A 13239-nucleotide genomic window follows, 5' to 3' on the forward strand; every position below is an offset into this window, starting at 1 on the left:
GTACTCTCACGTCAACAGCAATCACATCTAATATGGAATATATTTTCCCGAGAAGTATGAAGCCCACGTTCAACCTCCTACCTGTACACGGGAAATAGAATACACCCACTCGGCAGGTAAACGCCAGAGAATTACACCACCACTGCGCGAGTGATCTGATGAGTTGTTTATTTGTCTGTTGTTTAACGCATCACTCAGCACTATTCCAGCTATATGACGGCGGTTTGAAAATGATCGAGTTTGGACCAGACAACCCAGTGATTGACATCATGATCCACGCAATTGGGATACGACGACATGCATGAACCAAGTCGACGAGCCTGACCACTCGATCCCGCTAGTCGATTCTTACCGTAAGCACGGGTTGCTGAAGACCTATTCTCCACCCAGATCGCCGCACTCAGCAAAGATCCAGCGATATGACAGCGACGTATGTGTGATGGGGTCGGAATCAAACAAACCAGTGATCGATACCATGAACAACGAACCACGTCGTCGGGGGCACGATGACACGTAATCAACCGGGTTACCGAGCATGACCACCCGATCTATACTAATCAAAATAAGTTAAGGATCACCCAATTCTTTCATATTACTAAAGTTAATCTGGCATGGTATGACAGTTTAACTACACTGTTATATTTGTTTGAAGTCGGTCCAAATAAAACACCGGTATGACGGCGGTCTGTATATAACAGAGCCTGGTCCATACAAACCAGTGATTGATATTGTGAGCACCGATCCAAGCCGTCGAGGTACGATGTCACGCAATCAACTAAGACACAAAGCCTGACAACCCGATCTATAGATTGCTGTGGACCTTCTCTAACCCGGAAAGTCCACGGTGACTGACCGCTGTCGTCCGTTACTTACCACTGGTCAGTTGTGTCTGAAGAACTTGATTCCCAACCAGTTGAAGAAGATGCAGACGACGGCGACGATGATTGTGCTCGGTATCAGCAAGATGTAGTAGAGGACGTCCCCGTCCATAAACGCCTGAAACAACATCCATCTTAATGACCAAGAGTGAGTTTTGTTTGTTTGTTTATTTGTTTGATTCGCGTTTAACGCAGCGCTCAGCAATATCCCAGCCAAATGACGGTCTGTAAATAATCGAGTCAGGACCAGACAATCAAGTGACTGACATCATGAGCATCGATCGACGCAATTAGGTCACGATGACATGCGTTATCCCGTCAGCCGCTTCTTACGACAGGCATGGGTTGCTGAAGACCTATTCTTCTCTGGATATTCACGGGTGAACAAGAGTGAGTGAGTGAGTTGGGTTTATCACAGCTTTGACAGGTATATCAGTTATATCATGGTGTATCAGGGCTAAGCGTGGAAGAAAAGTCCAAATGGTGCAGGTCTTTGACCTTTGCCACTTTAGTGAAACCGGCGTGCACTAGCTTGGTGCTGTAAGACCGACGATCATTAATGGGGGAATATTCTGGGAATCGAACCCCGAACAGTGCAATAGGCACGCCAGGGGTTCAAAATCGTGTAACAAAATACATGGATTTCAACGTGCAAATTTCGGTCGATCGCAGGATTTGCAAAGCATGTGTACCGCCCATTGGGTGTCGACAGATGTCTTGCAAATCTTTTCATGCTTTTTATCAAGGCTCTAAAGACCTGTTTTATAACATATTGATTATCGATCAGATCGTTTTGACTGGGCGCCGCCATTTTGTTTGAAGCAAATGCAGTGATATGCGTGATGGAATCTGATTGGTCAATAGGAAGGACATAGAAGGGATATAACTCGTAATAGCCACTCGCGTCGCTACGATCGAGGCTAAAAATTCCAGCCTAGTTCAAGGGTCGGAGCTGGACCTTCGTAGTCAGTTACCGCCCTTGCCTCGGGAAGATGAGCATTGCCGGCCTCCAATACAGACTCAAGGGGGCCCATGGGCGATATTTATAAAGGAAACGTAACTTCAAACAAATTTAATTATGAATTGGTTACCAGGTAGGCTATTTTTAGACTAACGCTTAGTCTCTAAAAATATATAAACAAACAACATTTAAATTGAAAAGGGGCCCTGGCGAGATGGTAACCTTCGGAAAATCTAGACTTGCTTTATTTCAGGTTACAGCATTACAGTGAGGGCTTGGTGGAAAAGAAAATGAACTGGGTACCAGATGGGCTATATGGTACACAACTCACACAACACAAATATGAACTGGGTACCAGATGGGCTATATACAACTCACACAACACAAATATGAACTGGGTACCAGATGGGCTATATGGTACACAGCTCACACAACACAAATATGAACTGGGTACCAGATGGGCCATGTAAACATTGCAACATGCAGCTATCGGGAGTGTTTCTCTCATACCTGACTTACACACAACTCGGCAAACCCAGTCCCGAAACCAGGCCACATTTACCGCAGGTCTAGATCTAACTTGTTTTGCCTCTAAGACAGCAGATTTCCACGTTGACGACATGCTGTTAGAATAAACGATGAGCGTGTCACCGGGGTTACAACCAATAACACCGGGGAGCAATTACCATGCGTAAACCTTGTGCAGTTGTTTGCAAGCCAAAAACAGGTGAAAAAACGACAGACGCTGCTAATCTATCTTTAAAGTATCCTTTTCCACGCCAACACCAACAGCTCCCTGTCCCAAAACAGAAGAAGGGGCTTATTATCCCAACACAAAAGCAAACCACCCTTTAAACCAACAGCACACGTTCAACAGGTAAACAGCCGCACAGCCGTCCCCAATACATTGGAAGATTAGCACCGATTATCTCCCCTGACACGGAGGCAGCCATATCAGTCCCGAGCCACTGTGCGAGATCATGTTACCACAACCCGAGGTGTCCGTTCATCCCTAGGTGGCTGATTACAGGTAGCAGGTGGGGGAGGGAGGGGCCGCAGTTCCCCGTCTGGCGGCGAATACGTAGCGTTCTTGCTAAAGACACCAAAGAGGCTGGCGTGACTTGAACAAACAGATGTGAACTTTAGGGTCGAGTTTAGACCCTCAGTGAGAGAGTTGCACACGTGACTAAACATGGCTGCCGGTGTGTTTGAGAGGGGTCAGCAAGTCAGGGTCATTCAGTTGTCACACCAGGCACATGTACAGAGTTGTACAGGACTGAGCAGCGAGGCCATGGTGTAGGATCTAAAGTGACGCCCGGTTTCTGGGATTCTGGTTCACATTGGTCCCTAGCAACTTATGCTGGTCGACTTATTGGGACCCGTGAAGATTCCGGGGTAGAATAGGTCTTCAGCAACCGATGCTTGCCGTAAAAGGCGACTTTGCTTGTCGTAAGAGGCGACTAACGGGATCGGGTGGTCAGGCTCGCTGACTTGGTTGATGCATATCATCGATCCCAATTGCGTGGATCGATGCTCATGATGTCAGTCACTGGATTGTCTGGTCCAGACTCGATTATTTACAGACCGCCGTCATATAGCTGGAATATTGCTGAGTGCGGCGTAAAACAACAAACCAACCAACCAACGACTTATTGGATCGGGTGGTCAGACTCGGTGACTTGGTTGTTGCATGTCATCGTACCCAGACAACGTGGGTCGTTGCTCATGATATCAATCACTGGACTGTTGGTCCAGACTCGATTATTTACAGGTAAACAAATCTGAAGTAGGTTTGAGTATGAGAGCAACATGCAAAATACGGCCTACACTGCCCTGCGAACCAGCATAAACGTGTCCTTTCAGGACACGGGACCGAAAGCCACCTTCGGTCATATAAATCATCCCTTTAACATTAGAAGTGAGTACTTCCAGTACAGTTCAATTCATATCTTGTGTAGTTGAAAACCGCAACACTACAAACGCAATTCTACAACTGTCAGTCGAGCCATTCTTTCCTTCTTTACAAAGTGACACGTATTTGCAATTCCATTTCAGATCGACCTACTACCAAAATGTATTCAATCAACGTTCATGAAACGCACCGTGTGCTGGCCATTGATGGTTTTGAATCTCACAAGGTTGACCGATTTACAATACTGTGTTCGTGTACCCGAACGAACGCTATTTTCTGTATGAGCGGAATCATCTTGGGTAGCTGACATAATGTTCAGCTATAAATGCAGTATGTCGGTAAAATGAAATTAACTTTACGCTCAATAGGCGGCGATTTGAATTTTTTCTGTTTTATTTCTCTTAGATGAATAGATAAAGGTGATAAAAGCGTACAGAGCATATATTTGAACCACTTATACATTTGCTTCCACACAGTGCTTGTCGTTTAATCGACTCCCGTCCTTTTGGTGAAATTACCTATGTTTGAGGGTCCTTTTTATCAAGAACACCATAAATAATTATTGTCACAAATAGTCAACGAATAATGTGTCCCTACTGTCACATGCTTGTCTTCCCGCGGGTATTCCGGGGAAGAATAGATCCCTAGTACTCCACGCTTATCTCAACAAGGGATTTCCGGGGTAGAATAGATCCCAGTACCACACGCTTATCTCAACAAGGGAATTCCGGGGTAGAATAGATTCCAAGTACCCCACGCTTATCTCAACAAGGGATTTCCGGGGCAGAATAGATCCCCAGTACCCCACGCTTATCTCAACAAGGGAATCCCGGGGCAGAATAGATCCCCAGTACTCTATACTTAACTCAACAAGGGAATTCCGGGGCAGAATAGATCCCTAGTACCCCACACTTACCTCAACAAGGGAATTCCGGGGAAGAATAGATCCCAAGTACCCCACACTTACCTCAACATGAGAAATCCGGGGCAGAATAGATCCCCAGTACCCCACGCTTACCTCAACAAGGGAATTCCGGGGCAGAATAGATCCCTAGTACCCCACACTTACCTCAACAAGGGAATTCCGGGGCAGAATAGATCCCTAGTACCCCACACTTACCTCAACAAGGGAGTTCCGGGGCAGAATAGATCCCCAGTACCCCACACTTACCTCAACATGAGAATTCCGGGGCAGAATAGATTCCCAGTACCCCACACTTACCTCAACATGAGAATTCCGGGGCAGAATAGATCCCTAGTACCCCACACTTACCTCAACATGAGAATTCCGGGGCAGAATAGATCCCCAGTACCCCACACTTACCTCAACATGAGAATTCCGGGGCAGAATAGATCCCTAGTACCCCACACTTACCTCAACATGAGAATTCCGGGGCAGAATAGATCCCCAGTACCCCACACTTACCTCAACATGAGAATTCCGGGGCAGAATAGATTCCCAGTACCCCACACTTACCTCAACATGAGAATTCCGGGGCAGAATAGATCCCTAGTACCCCACACTTACCTCAACACGAGAATTCCGGGGCAGAATAGATCCCTAGTACCCCACACTTACCTCAACAATGGAATTCCGGGGCAGAATAGATCCCTAGTACCCCACACTTACCTCAACAATGGAATTCCGGGGCAGAATAGATCCCTAGTACCCCACACTTACCTCAACAAGGGAATTCCGGGGCAGAATAGATCCGAAGTACCCCACACTTACCTCAACAATGGAATTCCGGGGCAGAATAGATCCCTAGTACCCCACGCTTACCTCAACATGAGAATTCCGGGGCAGAATAGATCTCTAGTACCCCACACTTACCTCAACATGAGAATTCCGGGGCAGAATAGATCCCCAGTACCCCACACTTACCTCAACATGAGAATTCCGGGGCAGAATTGATCCCTAGTACCCCACACTTACCTCAACATGAGAATTCCGGGGCAGAATAGATCCCCAGTACCCCACACTTACCTCAACATGAGAATTCCGGGGCAGAATAGATTCCCAGTACCCCACACTTACCTCAACATGAGAATTCCGGGGCAGAATAGATCCCTAGTACCCCACACTTACCTCAACATGAGAATTCCGGGGCAGAATAGATCCCTAGTACCCCACACTTACCTCAACAATGGAATTCCGGGGCAGAATAGATCCCAAGTACCCCACACTTACCTCAACAAGGGAATTCCGGGGCAGAATAGATCCCAAGTACCCCACACTTACCTCAACATGAGAATTCCGGGGCAGAATAGATCCCAAGTACCCCACACTTACCTCAACATGAGAATTCCGGGGCAGAATAGATCCCCAGTACCCCACACTTACCTCAACATGAGAATTCCGGGGCAGAATAGATCCCTAGTACCCCACACTTACCTCAACAATGGAATTCCGGGGCAGAATAGATCCCTAGTACCCCACACTTACCTCAACATGAGAATTCCGGGGCAGAATAGATCCCTGGTACCCCACACTTTCCTCAACATGAGAATTCCGGGGCAGAATAGATCCCTAGTACCCCACGCTTACCTCAACAAGGGAGTTCCGGGGAATAATAGATCCCCAGTACCCAACACTTACCTCAACATGAGAATTCCGGGGCAGAATAGATCCCCAGTACCCCACACTTACCTCAACATGAGAATTCCGGGGCAGAATAGATCCCTAGTACCCCACACTTACCTCAACAAGGGAATTCCGGGGCAGAATAGATCCCTAGTACCCCACACTTACCTCAACATGAGAATTCCGGGGCAGAATAGATCCCTGGTACCCCACACTTTCCTCAACATGAGAATTCCGGGGCAGAATAGATCCCTAGTACTCCACGCTTAACTCAACAAGGGAATTCCGAGGAAGAATAGATCCCCTGCAGTACCCCACACTTACCTCAACAAGAGAATTCTGGGGAAGAATAGATTCCCAGTACCCCACGCTTAACTCAACATTGGAATTCCGGGGCAGACTTGATCCCCAGTACCCCACACTTTCCTCAACATGAGAATTCCGGGGCAGAATAGACCCCCAGTACCCCACGCTTAACTCAACAAGGGAATTTCGGGGCAGAATAGATCCCTAGACCCCACGCTTAACTCAACAAGGGAATTCCGGGGCAGAATAGATCCCCAGTAGCAGGGGACTACTTTTTACCCCCACGCATCGATACAATGTCTGCTTAACAATAAGTTACTGATTAACGCTCCGATAAAGATTATGTTGGTGTTTCCCGATGTGCGGCTGCGTCAGTAAACAACCAGGACTACAAAATAGATTGGCACTATATTCATGATGGGGCAGTTTACTCAAACACTGTATTCATACGCGCATTCAAAAGTCACTCCTTTGAGCGAAAATACGCCTAAAACATCGTTTATTCTCTAAACGACATGATATATTATTACCTTCATGTTATTAAAATATTTGACACGTACGATACGGAAACGCTAATAATCTCAATGTATTATCAATAAGATATAATGGGATTGATATCAGCTTCAAAACTCTCATTCCACCCCTCAGCGCTGAGATTACTGTAACCAAGATAGACTAAGTTCCAAAGATTCTCGTGCAGATCCGGGTTAGAATAGGTCTTTCACCAACCCATGCTTGTCGTAAGAGGCGACTAACGGGATCGGGTGGTCAGGCTCGCTAGCTTGGTTGATACATATCGTATCCCAATTGCGTGTTCACGATGTCAATCACTATATAGTCTGGTCCAGACTCGATTATTTACAGACCGCTGGAATATTGCAGCGTGCGGCGTTTAACAAACAAACAACCACAGCACAAACATCGCTCTGGTGACGAACACCACTTTGTATGAACACAAATGCAGGACAAGGTGAGTGTATGGTTGTCGAATCAACTCCGAGTACCACCACCAGCCTGTGTTCGCCTTGCATCATCCAGAAAGATGCACTCTTTTCTCTGGGGTGTCTAGTTCGTGACCAGAGGAAATACAGCTCACTTACAGTGCAGACAAACATATCGTTTTGCTCAGGTCAGAAAGTTATCCATGCTGAAGGAGTTCGAGTGTTGTTTGTGAACGCCCTGTTAAAGATGATAACACGGGGCACGAAGGCTCGTCTCACGCTCAGGGATACGTAACAGGGTCAGCGCCAGGGGAGGTAACCCATAGGGTCTGGGAATGCGGGGTCTGTGACCCCTTTGTTCTCGACGCTCGCTTTTTGAACTGAGTGTTCGGCAGTCCAACTCTACGCAGGTTGTTTGTGCACAGTGACTCGATCCTTTTTATGCGTGACGAGCGAACACGATAACCACTGGACCACCCGGCGACCCCCACAGTGAATGAGTCTTTACTCTACTTTTACCAAGCTTTCAGCAACGTCTAATAATATATCCCATGGTCTAGGTCACCACCATTTGATATGTGGAGTTACGTCCCTTATCTGCCAGGATCCGATGATCTTAAGTTTATAGACTCGCCCAAAATAGGATCATCGACCTGTCATCAACATACCCGTGCTCGTGGGTTTCACCACAGTGGTAAGTTATCGTCTGTTGTGTCGATTTGGATTTTCTACCATATTTGCATCCCCGCTGTGATGTTACTAAGATACGAAGTCAATGACAAATTCCTATAAGCACCTAACCGGCTTCTTTCAACTAACACCACTTATCCCTATCCCTTTTAGGTATTGGAAAACTGGGAGTTATGCATAACACAGGAGGGATGGCACCGACAAAACACTCGGGTTTTTTCCATTGTGCAAGTTAAGGGCAGTTGAAAATGAAATTAATTTCATTCTTGTTTGCCCTATTCACGAACCCATATACAAGTCCGTGCCCTATATACAGTAGAACACGGATATAACGAACTACAAGGGACCAGAGAAATCAGTTCGTTGTATCCGTTTGTTCGCTATATCCGGGTTCGTTATATCCGTGTTCTACTGTATCATGTTTATGAAGACGTTCGCTCAAAATATTTCCCATATTTAGACTTTACTACTGGCAATAATCGTAAAGATATACAAGTAAGAATGTCAAAATCTTCGGATGTAAACTGTCTTAAGAACTTAGTCAATTATGTTAAAGATGCTATCTGTCTTCGTTCTTCTGACCTGTAAATATTATTTCATGCAGCACTTGATGTGAAACTAAATTGTATATATATGTACGTGGGCCTGAGGCCTTATTACCGAATAGACTGATTGATTGAAGACAGGAGTGAGTGAGTGAGTAAGTTGGGTTCAACGCCGCTTTGAACAGTATTCCAGTTATATCGCGGCGTGTCAGCTTAATGTGGGAGGAAAGCCCGAAGTGATGCAGGTCTCAGACGTTTAGCACTTCGGTGAAACCCACGAGCACGGGCATGGTGCTGACAAACCTAGAAACATAATTGGGGCGAACCGGGACTAGAACCCACTCTGTACGGAATTGTGGCGCCTTAGACCACTGAGCCACCCACTGCTTCCTCAACCTGGAGCCATCAGTAATAACATCTGCATATTGTTACAAACCTAAATGTCAGAGACTCAATCTTGAAAAATGATCAAGGTGAGGTGGGGTGAGGTGAGGTGAAATGGGGTTTAACGTCGCGTTCAAGATTATTGCACTTATTTAGCGATGTGCATGTACGTGTGTGTGTTTGTGTGGCTGCTTGTACTTGTCCGGACTGATGCCGATTTATAGTGCTAGCTCACTGAGACACCATGCCGCAGTTTAACATGAATACCCCACGCAGACACAATATACTGACTCCGAGCCGACCAGTCCTTGTTTTAGCCCCTTAATGCCGAGCGCCAGCCAGGGTAACAACAAGTACCATCTTTTAACGTCTTTTGGTATGACGCGGTCGGGGATCGAACCCCGGACCTTCCGCTCTCCGGGCGGACGCTCTACCACTAGACCACGGAGGCGGTCTTGAAAAATGATCAAGAGTTGATGATTAAAGATCCAAAGCGAGAAAACAAAAATGTAAACAATCCTCAAAAGAGTCACACCACTTTAATAGACAACGCCATGCAATCAGGCAGACGGCAGGCATCAATCACCGTGCGGGTGATGGAGTCTTTCAGTGGCACAGTAGGACGAGTTACAATATTTCGTGTCCGAGTTTTATTCCCAGTTAGTGTTGGTTCATCATGGTAATGTCAACGCCTGCTACAAAACACCCCACACTGGGGAAGCATTCCTGTCCAACCATCCGTGAAGCGGCAACGCCATCATGTTGTGTATCAGGTAAACATATCTCTCCCATCAACATGCGCCGATTAACATCTTGTCCTGTCGCGGTAATCTTTCAGCACCTGTCACATCCTTAATTGTCATAAGCACCGCCAACATTTAAACTTCGGGTGTGGGGTTTAACTATTTCATTGTGTTCTGTCTAAGATATGGATCTAGACGTGATGTGGCTGGTGGTTAGCCCTCTAGTTCATGTATTTGTACATTTCGCTAGATTATCTCTGGTCCAGTTATTTACAGGCTTCCGTGATGTCGCTGGAATAATGTTTACTGCGTCGCGAAACAAACTGCGCTCACTCTCATTGGGCCTGGCGAATATGCTACTCTTAACCAACAGGCAGGCTTGGAGTGAGTGAGTGAGTGAGTGAGTGAGTTGGGTTTAACGTCGCTTTTTACGGTATTCCAGTTATATTACGGCGTGTCAACTTAATGTGGGAGGAAAGCCCGAAGTGATGCAGGTCTCAGAAGTTTACCACTTCGGTGAAACCCACGAGCACGGGTATGGTGCTGACAAACCTAGAAACATAATCGGGGCGAACCGGGATTCGAACCCACAATCATAGGTTTCTGGCGTGCCCAAGGGACGCAACTCCGCACAGCGAATCGCGGCGCCTTAGACGACTGGGCCACCCGGGCCCCCGGGCTTGGACAGAAGAAATCATGTAACGACCATTTATTTTCACCTCTCGAAACGAGGAGACGAAAGCCGAAAGTCGTTTTAAGCCATGCCCTGAAAATGGGAAAACTAAGAATGTTATCTGCGGGCTAAACGAGGCCAGCGAATTGTGGCGCCTAAGATCACTTTGCCACCATTGATACCCATCATGACCAATAGGTGTTGTAGGTATATTGCTTCAAGATGCGGAAAACCAGCACAGACTCAACAGCACTGATGTGTGCATTCATCGGAGAGGCAGTGGGGTAGACTAACAGTTAAAGCCTTCGCTCGTCATGCAGAAGGCCCAGGTTCGATTCCCCACTTGGGTACAATACCTAAAGCCTATTTTCTCATGTCTGCCGCCGTAATATTGCGCAAAAACGGCGTAAATTCATACTCACTCACAAATCGCAAGTGCCATCCGCACACAAATAGACTCCTGTCTCGTCCCTATATTCATGTTCTTAAAGTTTTGTTTGTTTGTTGTTTAACCCCGCACTCAGCAATATTCCAGCTATATGACGGCGGTCTGTAAATAATCGAGTCTAGGCCTGACAATCCTGTGATTGACATCATGAGCATCGATCCAGGCAATTGGGATACAATGACATGCATCAACCAAGTCAGCGAGCCTGACCACCCGGTCCCATTAGTCGCCTCTTACGACAAGCATAGTCGCCTGTAATGGCAAGCCTGGGTTGCCGAAGACCAATTCTACACCGGACCGCTGGAACGTTGACTTTGTCATCGTATCCCAATTGCGTGGATTGATGCTCATGATGTCAATCACTGGTCCAGACTCGATTATTTACAGACCGCCGTCTCATAGCTGGAATATTGCTGAGTGCGGCGTTAAACAACATACAAACAGAAAGAATACCGAATACCCTGGAAGTTTAGCATACATCTATCCCGGCACAAAGGTACAAACCCATCACAATGAATGAGATCTTCTTTAGTCATTTCTACGGTGTCACGCCCTAGCAGATCAGGCACCAACAAAATTCTGGTTTTATTGACGTTCCTTGGTACACCGTCGTTCGATTCCAATATTCTCTACCCCAACCCCCGCTGTGAGGCAGGGTAGCGTCTCTGCCCCGTCCCCATACTGATGAACGAGCTACCCAGGTAATTCAAATTGAGGAGAGCTCAATGCCGCGACCGCTGCGACAACAACACACTACCATCGACTGGTGAACAAATGTCCTGCCAGATAGACACGGGGATCTTCACTGGCGGTGACACGCTCTGGGGACTGCGGACAAGGGCTTCATTTTGATCTCGATCTATGGGAACAAGACAGCATATAGGCATACGGCTCTATGGTATTCAGTTATTATCTGCTGCATGAAAAGAAAGAAGAGTGAGTCTTAACCATCAACTGTGAAACATCCCCCGTGCCGCGAGGGCACAGCTCAGTGCACTGCGATGTCAGCGTTGCGAGCGTCACGTGACCTGCCGTTCACAAACTTGCACAATGGCGAGGCATTTAGCGGTTGCGTTTTGGGCTGTCTGCCAAATGGCATGCGCTGCTGTGCGATAAGGCAACACTGGGTTGTGACTTTCGGCTCACTCTCAGATGAAATATTTTGATGTTTTTAACAGTGTTGTGGATAAAACGTATAAATAGCATCTGTTTCGACTCTTCCATGCGAAGTGCAATATATCGGTGCAGAATGAATGAGTGAAGTGTAGCGTTGCCCTTGGCAGTATTTCAAGAAGAGTTGTTTTACACCGCACTCAGCAACAGTTCAGCTGTATCACGGTATATTCAGCCGGTATTCAATAATTCCTGGTCAGGCGATACAGTGGTTTGTAGCACGAGCGACAACCCATGCTGTCTGGGTACGGCCCCAGCTAGAGATACCACAAACACCCCACACAGACACTGTGGTCATCCGATACCCCATACAGTTACTGTGGTCATCCGATACCCCATACAGTTACTGTGGTCATCCGATACCCCATACAGTTACTGTGGTCATCCGATACCCCATACAGTTACTGTGGTCATCCGATACCCCATACAGTTACTGTGGTCATCCGATACCCCACACAGACAATGTGACAACCCAATACCCCATCAGACACTGTGACCACCCGATACCCATTATTGAAACCGTAGCCACCCGATACCATACACAGTTACTTTGGTCATCCGAAACCCCATCAGGCACTGTGACCACCCGATACCCCACACAGTTACTGTGACCACCCGATACCCCACACAGTTACTGTGACCACCCGATACCCCACACAGTTACTGTGTTCATCCGATACCCCACACAGTTACTGTGTTCATCCGATACCCCACACAGTTACTGTGACCACCCGATACCCCACACAGTTACTGTGACCACCCGATACCCCACACAGTTACTGTGACCACCCGATACCCCACACAGTTACTGTGACCACCCGATACCCCACACAGTTACTGTGTTCATCCGATACCCCACACAGTTACTGTGACCACCCGATACCCCACACAGTTACTGTGACCACCCGATACCCCACACAGTTACTGTGTTCATCCGATACCCCACACAGTTACTGTGACCACCCGATACCCCACACAGTTACTGTGGTCATCCGATACCC

This window comes from Haliotis rufescens, unplaced genomic scaffold (genome assembly GCF_023055435.1).
Source record: "Haliotis rufescens isolate VD_foot unplaced genomic scaffold, xgHalRufe1.0.p SCAF_19, whole genome shotgun sequence".
Classification (NCBI taxonomy): Eukaryota; Metazoa; Mollusca; class Gastropoda; order Lepetellida; family Haliotidae; genus Haliotis; species Haliotis rufescens.